General features: G+C 47.7%; 1 long non-coding RNA gene across 1 annotated transcript in view; it reads right to left on the bottom strand.

Moving 5' to 3' along the window:
• Window positions 1-11,397, bottom strand: part of LOC140204457 (uncharacterized) — a 31,734-nt gene extending 20,337 nt beyond the window's left edge. Inside the window, exons 1-2 of the long non-coding RNA XR_011887621.1 lie at window positions 11,222-11,397; window positions 10,181-10,228 (exon numbers count right to left, since the gene is read on the bottom strand). This is a non-coding gene — a long non-coding RNA (uncharacterized lncRNA). The remainder of the gene's footprint in view (window positions 1-10,180; window positions 10,229-11,221) is intronic.
• Window positions 11,398-18,837: the final 7,440 nt, after the last annotated feature.

The raw sequence follows: 18,837 nt of genomic DNA, 5'->3' as shown, positions 1-18,837 counted from the left end.
CGTCTTCTCTATCTGGGAGTCTACCTGAGTCCTTCTGGGGAGACCTGGCTGGCGAACTGGCAGGACCTGGAGACAAAGGTCATGGCCCGGCTAGGGCGCTGGTCAGGCCTTCTCAGGGTGCTTTCCTATCGAGGCAGGGTGGTGGTCATAAACCAGCTGGTGGCCTCCATGTTGTGGTACCGGATGGTCACCTTGACCCCCCCCCCGACCCTTTTGTCGCAAGAATGCAGAGGAAGCTAGTGGACTTCTTTCTGGGGAAACAGGTAGCACTGGGTCTCTGCAGCGGTTCGGAGTCTCCCAGAAGGAGAGGGCGGACAGTCGCTGGTGTGTGCACGCATACGACTGGCGGCTCTCTGCCTCAGGACTCTGCAGAGATTCCTGTACGCCGAGCACCCTCCCAGGTGGCACGTGTTGGCGACTTTCTTCCTCCGGAGGGGCTGCTGTCTTGCCGAAGATATGCAGCTACCACCGGCGGGCGTCAGCCGTGCTGCTTTGCAGAGGCTGCCCGGCTTCTATCAGGACCTACTGAGAGTCTGGAACATGGTTGCCTCAGGCCGGGAATCCCCTCCTCTGGCAGAGGGCGGGGTCCTGGCCGACCCTTGTCCTGTCTCAACGGATGTCAGTGCGGCTCAGGTGTGTGGAACGACTCGGGCTGAGCTGCTCGTCGGGCCCAGGCCCCGCAGCCTTGCCCGAGAGACGAATCCACACAACTTGAGCCGTCTTTCATCGACACCCACAATCCCATTCAGGGATGCAGGCAGGAGGTACCTTTATGGGCTGCTGCTCCACACCCTCCACTTCCTAGCATTTGTCCACCATCCCGACACGCCATGGCGGTCGGTCTTTCCACCTGGAGGTGAGGGGGGTCCCCAGTGGAAGTCCCTTTACAAGGGAGTCCTTCCCATGCACCTTGGGGATCTCGGCTGGAGGGTGCTGCATAAAGCGGTGCCCTGCAAGAAGTTCTTTAGTCTGTACACGGATCTCCCAGCCGCGTGTCACTTCTGCGGGCTGGAGGAGACCGTGTACCATATGTACGTGGAGTGTGTGAGGCTGCAGCCCCTTTTCGCGTTTTTGCGTGGGCTGCTTCTCGCCTTCTGGTTGCATTTCAGTCCCACCCTATTCATATATGGTCATCCAGTAAGGAGGGGGGCACAGAGGGATGAGGATGTCCTTGTCAACTTGCTCCTGGGGCTGGCGAAAATTGCCATCCGTGGCTCCTGGAAAAGGGTGGCAGGAGGTTCTCCCCGGGCAGACTGCCTGGCTATGTTTAGGGGGTATGTTCGTGCCCGGGTGAATATTGAAAAGGAATACGCACAGTCCACGGCGACCGTCAAGATGTTCCAGGACCGTTGGGCTCCGCGAGGTGTAAATGCCATCATTGATGAGGATGGCAATATATTGGTTTAACATGTATTGTCTGTTTGTAGTGTAGTAAATGTGTTAGTCACTGGGTTTGTAAATATTGTATAGCACCGACATTTGTAATAAAGAATTTTGTAAAAAAAAAGGCTGCGGGGGCTGGAGACCATGCGGCGACTATCGCAGGCTGAACGAGGCTACAACTCCAGACCGCTACCCTGTGCCACACATTCAAGACTTTGCAGCAAACCTACACGGCGCAAGGATCTTTTCCAAGGTAGACCTCATCCGGGGACTACCATCAAATCCCGGGACATCCGGACGACATCCCCAAAACAGCACTCATCACCCCGTTCGGCCTTTTCAAATTCCCCCAAATGCCACTCGGCCTAAAGAATGCCGCAAAGACGTTCCAGCGGCTAATGGACGCAGTGGGATGCGACCTGGACTTTGCATTCATCTATTTGGACGACATCCTCACAGCCAGCAGTAGTCGTCAGAAGCATCTGTCCCACCTCCGTCAACTCTACGCCCGACTGAGCGAATTCGGCCTTACAATCAACCCGGCCAAATGCCAATTCGGACTCGACACCATCGACTTCCTGGGCCACAGGATTGCTAAAGACGGGGCAACCTCTCTGCCCGCCAAGGTAGACGCGGTCCGCCACTTCCCACGACCCAACACAACCAAAGGCCTGCAGGAATTTGTGGATGTGGTGAATTTCTAACACCGTTTCCTCCCCTCAGCAGCCCGAATCATGCACCCCCTGTTCACCCTGATGTCGGGTAAGGGCAAGGACATTACCTGGGATGAAGAGGCCGCGGCCGCTTTCATTAAAACCAAAGAAGCCTTGGCAAACGCCACAATGCTAGTGCATCCCAGAACGGACGTTCCTACTGCCCTCACGGTGGACGCATCCAACACAGCAGTCGATGGCGTGCTGGAACAACTCATTGAGGGTCGCTGGCAACCCCTGGCGTTCTTCAGCAAACACCTACGACCACCCAAACTCCAAAACAGTGCTTTCGACTGAGAGCTATTGGCACTATATCTGGCAATCCGGCATTTCAGATACTTCTTAGAAGGTAGGCCCTTCACCATGTTCACGGACCACAAACCGCTTACATTTGCGTTCACGGTGTCCGACCCCTGGTCGTCCCACCAGCAGTGACATCTGTCCTACATCTCCGAATACACGACGGACATCTGGCATGTCTCGGGAAAGGGCAACGTCGTGGTGGACGCACTATCCAGACCTACCATACAGGCCCTGTCCCAGGGGGTGGACTATGCAGCGCTGGCGGAGGCACAGCAGGCAGACGATGAGATCCCTAGTTACAGAACTGCGGTCTCCGGTTTGCAGCTCCAAGACCTCCCCGTAGACCAAGGTGAGAGGACCCTACTGTGTGATGTAGCTACCAGCCAACCCCACCCCATCGTCCCGGCAGCATGGCGGCGGCGAGTTTTCGACTCCATTCACAACTTAGCGCACCCCTCCATCAAGACAACTGTCCGGCTGGTCGCCAACAGGTTCGTGTGGCATGGACTTCGTAAACAGATCAGTGAATGGGCCAAAGCGTGCATGCAGTGCCAAACAGCCAAGGTGCAGCGGCACACCAAGGCTCCGCCACAGCAGTTCGAACCCACCCGCCGGAGGTTCGACCACATTCATGTGGATAACGTGGGGCCCTTGCCAGTGTCGCGAGGAGCGCGCTACCTCCTAACTATGATAGACCGGTTCACCAGATGGCCAGAGGCGGTCCCGCTCCCCGACACCACCTCTGAATCCTGCGCCCGAGCACTGATCGCAACCTGGGTAGCCCGCTTCGGGGTACCAGCCCACATTACCTCCGTCAGAGGCGCCCAGTTCACCTCCAGCCTGTGGTCAGCTATGGCCAGCCTTTTAGGAACACAGCTACACCACACAACTGCCTACCACCCACAGTCGAACAGACTAGTGGAGCGTTTCCACCGTCACCTGAAGTCGGCTCTCATGGCCCGCTTGGGAGGGCCTAACTGGGTGGACGAACTTCCCTGGGTCCTGCTCGGAATCCGCACGGCGCCCAAGGAGGATCTACACACCTCGTCGGCCGAGTTGGTGTACGGCACATCCCTGGTAGTCCCAGGAGAGTTCACACCAGCCCCAAGGGAGCAAGAGGAAGAACCCGCAACAGTCATGGCCAGACTACGTGACAGGCTCAGTAACCTGGACCCCATACCCACTTCACAGCACGGACAGAGCCCGACCTGCGTACCCAAAGATCTGCAGAACTGTAAGTTTCTTTTTGTATGACGGGGCGGACACCGGCACCGCTACAGCGGCCCGACGAGGGGCCGTTTAAGATGATCAGGAACAACGGGTCCACGTTCGTGCTGGACATTGGGGGAACAGAGGAGGTTTTCACAGTGGACCGACTCAAACTGGCCCATGTAGACTTGGCACAGCTGGTACGGGCTCCCACCCCTCGTTCTGGACTTCCCCAACATTGGGAACAATCTTCCTGCATCTAGCCTGTCCAATCCCTTTAGTATCTTATACGTTTCAATCAGATTCCCCCTCAATCCTCTAAATTCCAACGAGTACAAGCCCAGTTCATCCATTCTTTCTTCATATGAAAGTCCTGCCATCCCAGGAATCAATCTGGTGAACCTTCTCTGTACTCCCTCTAAGGCAAGGATGTCTTTCCTCAGATTAGGGGACCAAAACTGCACACAATACTCCAGGTGCGGTCTCACCAAGGCCTTTTACAACTGCAGTAGTACCTCCCTGCTCCTGTACTTGAATCCTCTCGCTATAAATGCCAGCATACCATTCGCCTTTTTCACCGCCTGCTGTACCTGCATGCACACTTTCAATGACTGGTGTACAATGACACCCAGGTCTCGTTGCACCGCCCCTCTTCCTAATCAGCCACCATTCAGATAATAACCTGTTTTCCTGTTCTTGCCACCAAAGTGGATAACCTCACATTTATCCACATTAAAGTGCATCTTCCATGAATTTGCCCACTCACCTAACCTATCCAAGTCACCCTGCATCCTCGTAGCATCCTCCTCACAGCTAACACTGCCGCCCAGCTTCATGTCATCCGCAAATTTGGATATGCTGCATTTAATTCCCTTGCCTAAGTCATTTCTATATATTGGAAACAACTGGGGTCCCAGCACTGAGCCTTGCGGTACCCCACTAGTCACTGCCTGCCATTCTGAAAAGGTCCCATTTATTCCCACTCATTGCTTTCTGTCTGCCAACCAATTCTCTATCCACATCAATACCATACCACCAATACCGTGTGCTTTAAGTTTGCACACTAATCTCCTGTGTGGGACCTTGTCAAAAGCCTTTTGAAAATCCAAATATACCACATCCACTGGTTCTCCCCTCTCCACTCTACTAGTTACATCCTCAAAAAATTCTATGAGATTTGTCAGACATGATTTTCCTTTCACAAATCCATGCTGACTTTGTCCGATGATTTCACCGCTTTCCAAATATGCTGTTATCACATCTTTGATAACTGATTCTAGCATTTTCCCCACCACCAACATCAGGCTTACGGGTCTATAATTCCCCGGTTTCTCTCTCCCCACTTTTTTAAAAAGCAAGGTTACATTAGCCACCTTCCAATCCTCAGGAACTAAACCAGAATCTAAAAAGTTTTGAAAAATTATCACTAATGCATCCACTATTTCTTGGGCTACTTCCTTAAGCACTCTGGGATGCAGACCATCTGGCCCTGGGGATTTATCTGCCTTTAATCCCTTCAATTTACCTAATACCACTTCCCTACCAACATGTGTTACCCTCTGTTCCTCCATCTCACTAGACCCTCAGTCCCCTACTATTTCCAGAAGATTATTTATGTCCTCCTTACTGCAGACAGAACCAAAGTACTTGTTCAATTGGTCTGCCATGTCCTTGTTCCCCATGATCAATTCACCTGTTTCTGTCTGTAAGGGACCTACATATGCCTTAACCAATCTTTTTCTCTTCACATATCTATAAAAGCTTTTACAGTCAGTTTTTATGTTCCTTGCCAGCTTTCTCTCACAATCTTTTATCCCTTTCCTAATTAAGCCCTTTGTCCTCCTCTGCTGGACTCTGAATTTCTCCCAGTCCCCAGGTATGCCACTTTTTCTGGCTAATTTGTATGTTTCTTCTTTGGAATTGATACTATCCCTAATTTCCCTTGTCAGCCACGGGTGCACTACCTTCCCTGGTTTATTCTTTTGCCAAACTGGGATGAACAATTGTTGTAGTTCATCCATGCGATCTTTAAATGCTTGCCATTGCATATCCACCGTCAACCCTTTAGGTATCATTTGCCAGTCTATCTTAGCTAATTCACATCTCGTACCTTCAAAGTTACCCTTCTTTAAGTTTAGAACCTTTGCTGCTGAATTAACAATATCACTCTCCATCTTAATGAAGAATTCCACCATATCATGGTCACTCTTACCCAAGGGGCCTCGCACGCCAAGATTGCTAACTAACCCTTCCTCATTGCTCAGTACCCAGTCTAGAATGGCCTGCTCTCTAGTTGGTTCCTCAACATGTTGGTTCAGAAAACTATCCCGCATACATTCCAAGAAATCCTCTTCCTCAGCACCCTCACCAATTTGGTTCACCCAATCTATATTTAGATTGAAGTCACCCATTATAACTGCTGTTCTTTTATTGCACGCATTTCTAATTTCCTGTTTAATGCTATCCCCAACCTCACTACTATTGTTAGGTGGCCTGTACACAACTCCCACTTGCGTTTTCTGCCCCTTAGTGTTATGCAGCTCTACCCATATCGATTCCACATCCTCCTGGCTAATGTCCTTCCTTTCTATTGCGTCAATCTCCTCTCTAACCAGCAATGCCACCCCACCTCCTTTTCTTTCATGTCTATCCCTCCTGAATACTGAATATCCCTGAATGTTGAGCTCCCATCCTTGGTCACCCTGGAGCCATGTCTCTGTGATCCCAACTATATCATATTCATTAAATCTGCACATTCAATTCATCCACCTTGTTACGAATGCTCCTTGCATTGACACACAAAGCCTTCAGGCTTGCTTTTACAACACTCTTAGCCCTTATATAATTATTTTGAAAAGTGGCCCTTCTTGATTTTTGCCCTGGATTTGCCGGCCTGCCACTTTACTTTTCACCTTACTACTTTTTGCTTCTACCCTCATTTTACACCCCTCTGTCTCTCTGCACTTGTTCCCATCCCCCTGCCACATTAGTTTAAATCCTCCTGCACAACAGTAGCAAACGCTCCCCCTCGGACATTGGTTCCAGTCCAGCCCAGGTGCAGACCGTCCTGTTTGTAACGGTCCCACCTCCTCCAGAACTGGTCCCATTGCCCCAGAAATTTGAAATTTCAAGCCACATATTCATCTGAAATATCCTCCTATTTCTACTCTGACTAGCACGTGGCACTGGTAGTAATCCAGAGATTATTACCATTGTAGTTCTACTGTTTAGTTCACCTCCTAACTCCTTAAATTCACCTTGTCGGGCCTCATCCCATTTTTTTCCCTGTATCGTTGGTACCTATGTGCACCCTCCCACTCCAGAATGTCCTGCAGCCGCTCAGAGACATCCTTGACCTTTACACCAGGGAGGCAACATACCCTCCTGGAGCCTCATTTGCAGCCGCAGAAACGCCTATCTATTCCCCTTACAATCGAATCCCCTATCACTACAGCTCTCCCACTCCTTTTCCTTCCCTCCTGTGCCGCAGAGCCATCCATGGTGCCATGAGCTCGGCTGCTGCTGCCTTCCCCTGATGAGACATCTCCCCCAACAGTATCCAAAACAGTATATCTGTTTAGGAGGGAGATGACCTCAGGGGACTCCTGCACTACCTGCCTACTGCTGTGCTGTTCAGTGGCCACCCATTCCCTTTCTGCCTGTGTAGCCTTTACCTGCGGTGTGGCCAACTCACTGAACGCGATATTCACGACTTTCTCAGCATCGCGGATGCTCCCGTATGAATCCAGTCGCAGCTCCAGCTGCTCAATGTGGTCTGCCATTGCGGAAAGTTGATTAGCAAAAGGGATACCAGAGGATCATGGGACGGGAGGCCTCGGGAGAAAGAAAGGGGGAGGGGGAAGCCCAGAGGATGGGCAAGGAGTACAGTGAGAGGGACACAAGAAGAAAATGGAGAGAGAGAAAAAAAATTAATAATAATAAACAAACAAATATCGGATGGGGTACAAAGGGGAGGTGGGGCATTAACGGAAGTTAGAGAGTCAATGTTCATGCCATCAAATTGGAGGCGACCCAGACGGAATATAAGGTGTTGTTCCTCCAACCTGAGTGTGGCTTCATCCTGACAGTAGAGGAGGCCGTGGGTAGACATATCAGAACGGAAATGGGACGTGGAATTAAACTGTGTGGCCACTGGGAGAACCTGCTTTCTCTGGCGGACAAAGCGTAGGTGTTCAGCAAAATGGTCTCCCAATCTGCGTTGGGTCTCACCAATATATAGAAGGCCACACTCGGAGCACCAGACACAGTATATCACACCAGCAGTGTCACCTCACCTGGAAGGACTGTCTGGGGCCCTGAATGGTGGTGAGGGAGGAAGTGTAAGGGCAGGTGTAGCACTTGTTCCGCTTACAAGGATAAGTGCCAGGAGGGAGATTGGCGGGAAGGGACAGGAAGGGACCGGGGAGGGGGGTTGAATGGACAAGGCAGTTGCGTAGGAAGCGATCCCTGCGGAAAGTAGAAAGTGGGGAGGGGGAGGGAAAGATGTGCTTGGTGGTGGGATTCCGTTGGAGATGGCAGAAGTTACAGAGAATTATGTGTTGGACACAGAGGCTGGTGGGGTGGTAGGTGAGGACAAGGGGAACTCTATTCCTAGTGGGGTGGCGGGAGGATGGGGTGAGAGCAGATGTGCATGAAATGGGAGAGATGCGTTTGACGGCAGAGTTGATGGTGGAGGAAGGGAAGCCCCTTTCTTTAAAAAAGGAAGACATCTCCTTCGTCCTGGAATGAAAAGCCTCATTCTGAGAGCAGATACGGCGGAGACAGAGGAATTGAGAGAAGGGGATTGCATTTTTACAAGTAAGCGGGTGGGAAAAACACTAAGAAGGTCTCAGTTTATATTCAGGAATTTTAAATTTCCCATGTCAACAACCCCATTATTTTTACACATTTCCTTAATCAGATTGCATATCTGTTCCTCAATGTCCTGGTGGCTATTAGGGGGTCTGTAGTGCACAACACATAGGAGCAGGAGTAGGCCATCTGGCCCGTCGAGCCTGCTCTGCCATTCAATAAGATCATGGCTGATCTGGCCATGGACTCATCTCCACCTACCTGCCTTTTCCCCATAACCCTCAATTCCACGACTATGCAAAAGCCTATCCAACCTTGTCTTAAATATATCTACTGAGGTAGCCTCCACTGCTCATTGGGCAGAGAATTCACACAGATTCACCACTCTCCAGGGAAAAGCAGTTCCTCCTCATTTCCATCCTAAATCTACTCCCCCAAATCTTGAGGCTATGTCCCCTCATTCAATCCCTTCAATCCCATCAGTGTGATTGCACCCTGCCTATTCCTGAGTTTCACTGAAATGGACTCAGTTTTTGACCTCTCCATTATGTCTCCTCTGAGTGCAGCTGTGATATTGTCCCTGACTGGTAATGCAACACACCCCCTCTTTATCTCCTCTTCTATCTTTTCTAAAACTTCACAAACCTGGTACATTAATCACCCATTCCTGCCCCTCTCTCAACCAAATTTCAGTAATGGCTATAACATCGTAGTTTCATGTTCTAATCGATGCTTTAATTTCATCACCCTTACCCATAATACTCCGAGCTGTACCCAGAATGATTCTACACCTTCCCATATGTCACCTCTTTCTAATGATTCGATTTAATTTTTTGCCAACATAGCCACACCACGCCTTCGGCCTACCTGCCTGTCCTTTCGATACAATGTGTATCCTTGTATATCAAGCTCCCAGCTATAATCTTCTTTCAGCCATGATTCAGTGATGCCCACAATGTCATACGTGCCAATCTGTAGCTGTGCTACAAGTTGATCTACCTTATTCCGTATACTGTCTGAATTCAAAGATAACTCTTTCAATCCTGTATTCATCACATTTTTTTGATTTTTGTACCCCTTTTGCATTGCAACTCATCCCATTGACTGCAGTTTTGCCCTGTCATCAGCCTCTGCTTGCTAGCAGTCTCACAAACACTGCCTTTGTTTGTAAACCAACAACTCGATCCTCACCCTTCTCTCTCTCCATTTAATTATCTATTAGAATTAGAAACTGCGGATACCATTAAATTTTTAGGAATTTAGTTTGATAAAATACTCAAATGGTCAACACATATTAAAGAAATAATAACCAAAAGTCAGAAAGTGCAAAATGTTATGAGGTGTTTAACAGGAAAGGAATGGGAAGCTGATAGGAAACCCTTGAAAGCAATATATAGGATTAATAAGATCAATACTGGACTAAGGAAGTATGGTATATGGACCAGCATCACACTGTGTGCTCAATAAACTGGATATATTTCAAATTCAAGCATTAAGGTTAATCAGTGGGGCAATGAGGACAACAGCAGTGGTGGCAATGCAGGTGGAGTTGGGAGAGACACCTCTGGAACTGAGAAGGTCACAGCTTGTGTTAACATATTGGGTAAACCTACAAGGGCCTGGAGAACATCATACAAGTAAACAGCTTTTAGACCGATGCTGGGAAAAGGAAAGAAGGAAATTCAGAAATTTTGCACGGACTATTGAAGGGAAAGCAGAAAGGATAGGAATTAGTAACAAGGCAGCGAGTGATACAGTACCTTTTCCTGGGCTGACTCCATGACTGTGTGAAGCATCAGAGGTGGATCCTAAATTATTCAGAAAGAGATGGAAAAGTAGAGAAGTCAACTTAAATCAAGATATAGTTGAATGTTACGTAAACAATAATAATTATGGATATTTACAAAATTACACAGATGTTTCAAAAACAGTAATAGTAGATTAGGGGTAGGACTGGTAGTGCCTGATTTTAACATGAAAAAGCAGGTGAGGATAAATGATGATTTCTCAGTGTATACAGGTGAAATGACAGCTGGACTACAGTATTCCCTTTGCAGTGGGTGGAGGAAGCGAGTCTGACGAGATTTGTAATATTGTCTGATTCAAGCACAACAATCAGGAGTCTAAAAGATTTACATTCAGTGGCAAATACATTGTATGTGGGATAATACAAACCTTATTTCGACTTGAAATGGTATCCAGAGAGAAGTGGGATGGTTGAGGAACGCAGGAAAGAGCAGGAGGGAGGAAGTGATAATATCGAGACTGAGGTTTGGGCACAGAGGGTTAAAGTGCATTGTTTTTCATAATACAAAAAATGGGAGGTGTGAATATTGTAATCAACAAGACATAATCAGAAAAGCGAATAGACCAATTAAAAGTTATCACAGAATAAAATACGATTTAAAATTAACAGCATTTTCCTGAAAGAATCACAGGATTATTGCTTTAAATAGTAGTGCAGTTACTTCAGAGCACAGGTCTTTTTTTTCTAAAAATTGATACAAATATAAATATGTGGGTTAAAATTCGTTGACCCACACTCCAGTTCAGAAGGCGCAGCAATGGACCTTAAAGCTTTTTACCAACCGCCATAAACGCCTCAGAAACCTATCGGCTATTGAAAGGCCTCGATGGGGTTGATGTGCAGAGGATGTTTGCGAGAGTGTCGGGATGTAAACATACCCAGACCATTCCCGCCTTTCGCCGTTTGCCCAAAGAAGAGCGAATAAGGCAGCAACAGAGTAAACGTCAGGCAGATACGGTGAACCAGACGTCCAGCTTCCTGTTCCGTTCCTTACCGCCATTGTTTAAAAGGACCTACGGGTCCTGACAAAGGGTCTCGGCCCGAAACGTCGACTGTACCTCTTCCTTGAGATGCTGCCCAGCCTGCTGCGTTCACCAGCAACTTTGATGTGCGTTGCTGCGGCCCTCCCACCTGTTTTACAGAGGATGAGAGACACATACAGACCGCCTGCCGCTGTTGGTTGCTTGGAGGCGGCACCTTCCCACCCATTGTTTTGCGCGCAGAGCCGTCATACGACTTGCTCTGCCACTGGTCAAATTGTTTTAAGTCATGCGGAGGTTGAATTATTATTTCCGCACGGTATTTCTGAAGCCTCGAGGAACATTGGGAGCGAATTTGCCATTTGATGGTCACATGTTGTGTTGTTTTTAAAAAAGAAAACGATGTTTAATGGCAGTTGCGATTCTCTTCCAAATAATGAAATGGAGACACTACGTACCCAAGCGCCTCTGCGCGTAGAATAAGCTCTATCTCGAGTGGAACTGGAGACGAAGTAGGGTTGAGATCTTTCATGTGGACTAAAAGACAGAGGGGAGGTGACCGGGGTAAAGAGGCGAGGGAAGGGGTAGAGCAGGTGCTGTCAGGTGATAGGGGCCACCAGGTGAGCGGGTGGACGGGCAGATGGGGAATGGAACAGTAGCAAAAGGCTGAAGATAATGGAATCTGATGGGAGAGGAAGGTGGAGCATGAACTAAAGGGAGGGAGGTGCGGAGGGCAGAGGGGAGTAGTGGGGACGGGAACCAGTGGGATGAGTGTGTGGGTTGTGTCACGGACTGGTATGGAAACACCCTTGAATAGAAAAGCCCACAAAAATGCATGGATACAGTCCACTCCATTACAGGTAAAGCCCTTGTTGTGACTGTGAACGAAGTCACCAGGGAGACACTGAAGCTGGTGGTGATAGAAGTCTTTATTCAGCAAAACAAGCAGCAGGCATCATACTCCAGACACTCTTGGAAAAAGAGGCCTGCCTGACCCAATATTACATGACATTTTTATATGCTAAATATGAAATGTAACAGCAGGACAATTCTGTATTTACAATGCATCCAGAATGCTCCCTTTGAATCATATATAATTTTCAAATACCTCCATCTTCACATCCACACTCCAGACACCCAAAATGAATGTTAAGTCCCCTGACTCTGGGCCACATTCATGCTCATGCAAGTATCTGGGGTCGAATCTGGAGTTTCCTTGTTTGCAATCGACCCCATTTTGCAGCTCCAAGAACACCATTGTTCTGGGTGCAATTTAAACTGAATCTACAATCCATGTTCAATTTGAAGACTGGTTACTGTTGAAATTAGTATTTACTACATACCATCACTCCAGAATACGTCCTCACAGCCATCCACACGGTTAAGCACATCTCCAAGGGGTGCTGTTGCAGGAAAGCAGCATCCATCATCGAGCACATCCACCATCCAGGACATGCTCTCTTCTCACTGCTGCCATCAGGAAGAAGGTTCAGAAGCCTTGTGTCCCAGACCACCAGGTTCAGGAACAGTTATTACCATTCAACCATCATGCTCTTGAACCAGAGTGGGTAACTTCACTTACCCCAACAACCAAACTGATTCCATGAGACCATTAAGATATTGGAGCAGAGTAAGGCCATTCGGCCCATCGAGTCTGCTCCACAACCTGTGGACTCACTGTCAAGGACTCTACAACTGATGGTCACAATATTACTTACTTATTATTTTGATTTATTTTTCATATTTGCATATTTTCTTGTCATTTGAACATTGGTGCATTATCCATCTTCGTTGTTTGCAGATTTTTGTTGAATCTATTCTGTTTTTTAAATATTTACTGTGACTACCTCCAGAAAATCCGTATACCACTTTGGATACTTTTGTGGGGATGACCTCCCGGAGGAATGCCACGGCAAGCGGGTTACAGGCACTGAGCATGGGTCTGTGGTGCAGAAGGGAAAGAAAGAGAGAGAAGAAGGGAGTGGTAGTGATCGGGGACTCAATAGTGAGGGGAACCAACAGGAGATTCTGTGGACGTGAATGGGACACCCGGATGGTATGTTGCCTCCCAGATGCCAGGGCCAGGGACGTCTCAGATTGTGTCCACAACATTTTGCAGGGGAAGGGAGAGGAGCCAGATGTCTTGATACATATTGGTTCCAATGACATTGGAAGGAAAAGCAAAGAGGTCCTGAAAAGAGATTTTGGAGAGCAAAGCAGAAAGCTGAGAAGCAGGATCCCCAGGGTATTAATTTCTGGATTACTGCCTGTGCCACGTGTCAGTGAGGGTATAAACAGGATGATCTGGCAGATAAATGCGTGGCTGAGAAGCTGGTGCAGGGGGCAGGGCTTCAGGTTCTTGGATCGTTGGGATCTCTTCTGGAGGAGGTGTGATCTGTTCAAAAGCGACGGGTTGCATCTGAATCCGAAGGGGACCAGTATTCTCGTGGGCAGGTTTGTTAGAGCTATTGTGCAGGATTTAAACTAATTTGGCTGCGGAGTGGGAACCGGAGTGATAGGACTCAGGATAGGACGGATGGTGAAAAAGTGAATATAGTGTGCAGTCACCGTCAGGAAGGGCAGGCAGGTGATGGGATATTGTCACAGCTAACAGGCTGAGTATCAAAACGTTAGGGATGCAAAATCAAAAAGGGTAGCAAATATAGCATTCAGGGTGTTGTATCTCAATGTGCAGAGTATAAGAGATAAGGTGGATGATCTTGTTGCACTGCTACTGATTGCCAGGTATGATGTTGTGGCCATCACTAAATCATGGCTGAAGAATGGTTGTAGTTGGGAGCTGAATGTCCAAGGTTACACATTGTATCGGAGGGATAGGAAGGTAGGCAGAGGGGGTGGTGTGGCTCTACTGGTAAAGAATGGCATCAAATCAGTAGAAAGATGTGACATAGGATCAGAACATGTTGAATCCTTGTGGGTTGAGTTAAGAAATTGCAAGGGTAAGAGGACCCTGATGGCAGTTATATACAGGCCTCCCAACAGTGGTTAGGAGGTGGACCACAGATTACAACAGGAAATAGAAAAGGTGTGTCAAAAGGGCAATGTTATGATAGTCATGAGAGATTTTAACAGGCTGGTCAATTGGTGAAATCAGGTTGGTAATGGATCTCAAGAGAGTGAGTTTGTTGAATGCCTGGGAGATGGCTTTTAGAACAGTTTGTCATTGAGCCTACCAGGAGATTAGCGATACTGGATTGGGTGTTCTGTAATAAACTGATAAAATTGATAAAATCGATGATCTCAGGGTGGCCAGCAACCTTGGCTGGCTACGGAAACAGCCGAATCCATATCTAGCTCAGAGTGGCAGGGCCACTCAGCTGGCCCCGGAAATGGCCAAATCCATACCACGATGACTGCTCCAACTACAGACAAGGTTCCATGAAGCAGTGGTCCTCCATAAAGGCCCAGAAATCATGAATGGCTGCTCTAGCCTTCCACCAGCAGGTTGCTCTAAGGGGATACTAACAAGAAAAACCAGCACCCACACTCGATCCCAGGGCCACTTATATTCCCAGCCCCCAAGACAAGCATCAGGTGCCTATGATTAAGCCCAACTGAAACAAGGGACAGCCGGAAGACCCGGAGTCTGGAGTCCACGGACCGGACTGTGAACCGGAATGCAGACTTCATGGACCGGACCATGACAGATTATACGTTATTAGGAGTTTGAAGCGATTTGGCATTTCAACAAATACGCTCAAAAGCTTCTATACAACACACACAAAAAATGCTGGTGAACACAGCAGACCAGGCAGCATCTATAGGAAGTGGTACAGTCGACGTGTCGGGCTGAGACCCTTCGTCAGGACTAACTGAAAGAAGAGATAGTAAGAGATTTGAAAGTGAGAGGGGGAGGTGGAGATTCGAAATGATAGAAGAAGACAGGAGGGGGAGGGATGGAGCTAAGAGCTGGAAAGTTGATTGGCAAATGGGATACGAGGCTGGAGAAGGGAGAGGATCATGGGATGAGAGGCCGATGGAGAAACAAATGGGGAGGGGAGCCCAGAGGATGGGCAAGGAGTTATAGTGAGAGGGACAGAGGGAGAAAAAAGAGAGAGAAAAAACCAATAACAATAATAAATAAATAAATAAGGGATGGGAGGTGGGGCATTAACGGAAGTTAGAGAAGTCAATGTTCATGCCATCAGGTTGGAGGCTACCCAGTTGGAATATAAGGTGTTGTTCCTCCAACCTGAGTGTGGCTTCATTTTGACAGTAGAAGAGGCCGTGGATAGACATAGCGGAATGAGAATGGGATGTGGAATTAAAATGTATGGCCACTGGGAGATCCTGCTTTCTCTGGCGGACAGCCTTCCCATCCTCTGGGCTCCTCTCCCCCTTTCTTTCTCCCTAATCCTGATCCTCTCCCTTCTCCAGCCTCATATCCCTTTTGTCAATCAACTTTCCAGCTCTTAGCTCAATCCCTCCCCCTCCTGTCTTCTCCTAACATTTCGGATCTCCCCCTCCTCCCACTTTCAAATCTCTCACTATCTCTTCTTTCAGTTAGCCCTGACGAAGGGTCTCAGCCTGAAACGTCGACTGTACCTCTTCCTATAGATGCTGCCTGGTCTGCTGCATTCACCAGCAGTTTTTGTGTGTGTTGCTTGAATTTCCAGCATCTGCAGGTTTCCTCGTGTTTGCAAAAACTTCTGTAGTTGTTCCGTGGTGTCTCAGGAAGACAGCGTCCATTATTAAAGACCTGCAGCACCCAGGGCTTGCACTTTTCTCACTGTGATCAGAGTCATAGTCATTGTCATAGTCATGGTCATACTTTATCGATCCCGGGGGAAATTGGTTTTCGTTATAGATGCACCATAAATAATAAATAGTAATAGAACCATAAATAGTTAAATAGTAATATGTAAATTATGCCAGTAAGTTATGAAATAAATCCAGGACCAGCCTATCGGCTTAGGGAGTCTAACCCTCCAAGGGAGGAGTCGTAAAGTTTGATGGCCACAGGCAGGAATGACTTCCTATGATGCTCTGTGCTGCATCTCGGAGGAATGAGTCTCTGGCTGAATGTACTCTACATTATGTAGTGGATTGGAGACATTGACCAAGATGGCACGCAACTTGGACAGCATCCTCTTTTCAGACACCACCGTCAGAGAGTCCAGTTCCATCCCTACAACATCACTGGCCTTACGAATGAGTTTGTTGATTCTGTTGGTGTCTGCTACCCTCTGCCTGCTGCCCCAGCACACAACAGCAAACATGATAGCACTGGCCACCACAGACTCGTAGAACATCCTCAGCATCGTCAGGCAGATGTTAAAGGACCTCAGTCTCCTCAGGAAATAGAGACGGCTCTGACCCTTCTTGTAGACAGCCTCAGTGTTCTTAGACGGGTCCAGTTTATTGTCAATTCATATCCCCAGGTATTTGTAATCCTCCACCATGTCCACACTGACCCCTTGGATGGAAACAGGGGTCACCGGTACCTGAGCTCTCCTCAGGTCTACCACCAGCTCCTTAGTCTTTTTCACATTAAGCTGCAGATAATTCTGCTCACACCATGTGACGAAGTTTCCTACCGTAGACCTGTACTCAACCTCATCTCCCTTGCTGATGCATCCAACTATGGCAGAGTCATTCGAAAACTTCTGAGGATGACAAGACTCTGTGCAGTAGTTGAAGTCCGAGGTGTAAATGGTGAAGAGAAAGGGAGACAAGACAGTCCCCTGTGGAGCCCCAGTGCTGCTGATCACTCTGTCGGACACACGTTGTTGCAAGCACACGTACTGTGGTCTGCCAGTCAGGTAATCAAGAATCCATGATACCAAGGGAGCATCCACCTGCATCACTGTCAGCTTCTCCCCCTGCAGAGCAGGGCAGATGGTGTTGAACGCACTGGAGAAGTCAAAAAACATGACCCTCACAGTGCTCGCTGGCTTGTCCAGGTGGGCGTAGACATGGCTCAGCAGGTAGACGATGGCATCCTCAACTCCCAGTCGGGGCTGGTAGGCAAACTGGAGGGGATCTAAGTGTGGTATGACCATCGGCCGGAGCAGCTATCATCAGGTAGGAGAAACAGAAGCCTGAAGGCACACACTCAGCGATCAGGAACAGCTTCTTCCACTCTGCCATCCGATTCCTAAATGGACATTGAAGCTTTGGACACTACCTCACATTTTTCATGTACAGTATTTTTCTTTTTGCGCATTTTTAAATATTATATTCAATATACGTAATTGATTTACTTATTTGTTTATTATGTTTTATTTTATTTATTGTTATATTTTTTTCTCTCTCTGCCAGATTATGTATTGCATTGAACTGCTGCTGTGAAGATAACAAGTCTCACGTCACATGCTGGTGATAACAAACCCGATTCTGATTCTGATTCTGAACCGGAGGTGATCAGGGAGTTTAAGGTAAAGAACCCTTAGGAACTAGTGATCACAATGTGATTGAGATCAACTTGAAATTGGATAGGGAGAAAGTAAAGTCTGACATAGCAATATTTCAGTGGAGTAGGGGAAATTACAGTGGTATGAGGAGTTCGCCAAAGTAAATTGGAAGGAGCTGCGAGCAGGGATGTCAGCAGAGCAGCAATGTCATGTGTTTCTGGGAAAAATGAGGAAGTTGCAGGACATGTGTATTCCAAATATGAAGAAATACTCAAATGGTAAAATAGTACAACTGTGGCTGACGAGGGAATTCAAAGCTGATGTAAAAACAAAAGAGAGGGCATACAACAAAGCGAAATGATTGGGAGACAGAGGATTGAGAAGTTTTTAAAAACCTACAGAGAACAACGAAAAGAATCATTAGAAGGGAAAAGATAAAATACAAAAGCAAGCTAAAAATAATATCAAAGTGGATAGCAAAAGCTTTTTGTAGTATGTAGAAATTAAAAGAGAAATGAGAGTGGATACAGGACCGCTACAAAATGAGGCAGGAGAAATAATAATGGGGAACAAGGAGATGGCAGATGAATTACATGAAAATTTTGCATCAGTCTTCACTGTGGAAGACACCAGCAGTATGCCTGATGTTGTAGTGTGGGAAGGAAGAGAAGTGGGTGCTGTTACTATTACAAGGGAGAAGGCTGAAGACCGAAAAGATCATAAGTCACCCAGACCAGAGAAACTGCACCCTAGCGTTCTGAAAGAGGTCGCATTAGAGATTGTGGTGACAGTGGAAATGATCCTTCGAAAATCATTGGATTCTGACAAGGTGCCAGAGGACTGGAAAATTGCAAATGTCACTCCACTCCTTAAGAAAGGAGTAAGGCAGCAGAAAGGAAATTATAGAAACGTTAGCCTGACCTCAATGGTTGGGAAGATGTTCGAGTCAATTGTTAAGGACGAGGTGACGGAGTACTCGGTGACCCAGGACAAGATAGGACAAAGTCGGCGCGGTTTCCATCAAGGAAAACCCTGCCTGACGAACCTGTTGGAATTCTTTGAGGAGATTAAAAGGAGGATCGATAAAGGGGATGTAGTGGATGTTGTATATTTGGACTTTCAGAAGGCCTTTGACAAGGTGCCACGCATGAGGCTGCTTCACAAGTTAAGAGCCCATGGTATTTCAGGAATGTTACTAGGATGGGTGGAGCATTGGCTGATTGGAAGAAGTCAGCGAGTGGGAACAAAAGGATCCT

Source organism: Mobula birostris, chromosome 10, assembly GCF_030028105.1.
Source record: "Mobula birostris isolate sMobBir1 chromosome 10, sMobBir1.hap1, whole genome shotgun sequence".
In the NCBI taxonomy this organism is placed as follows: domain Eukaryota; kingdom Metazoa; phylum Chordata; class Chondrichthyes; order Myliobatiformes; family Myliobatidae; genus Mobula; species Mobula birostris.
Note: the sequence above shows the minus strand (reverse complement) of the source record. Positions and strands in the feature narration are given on the sequence as shown.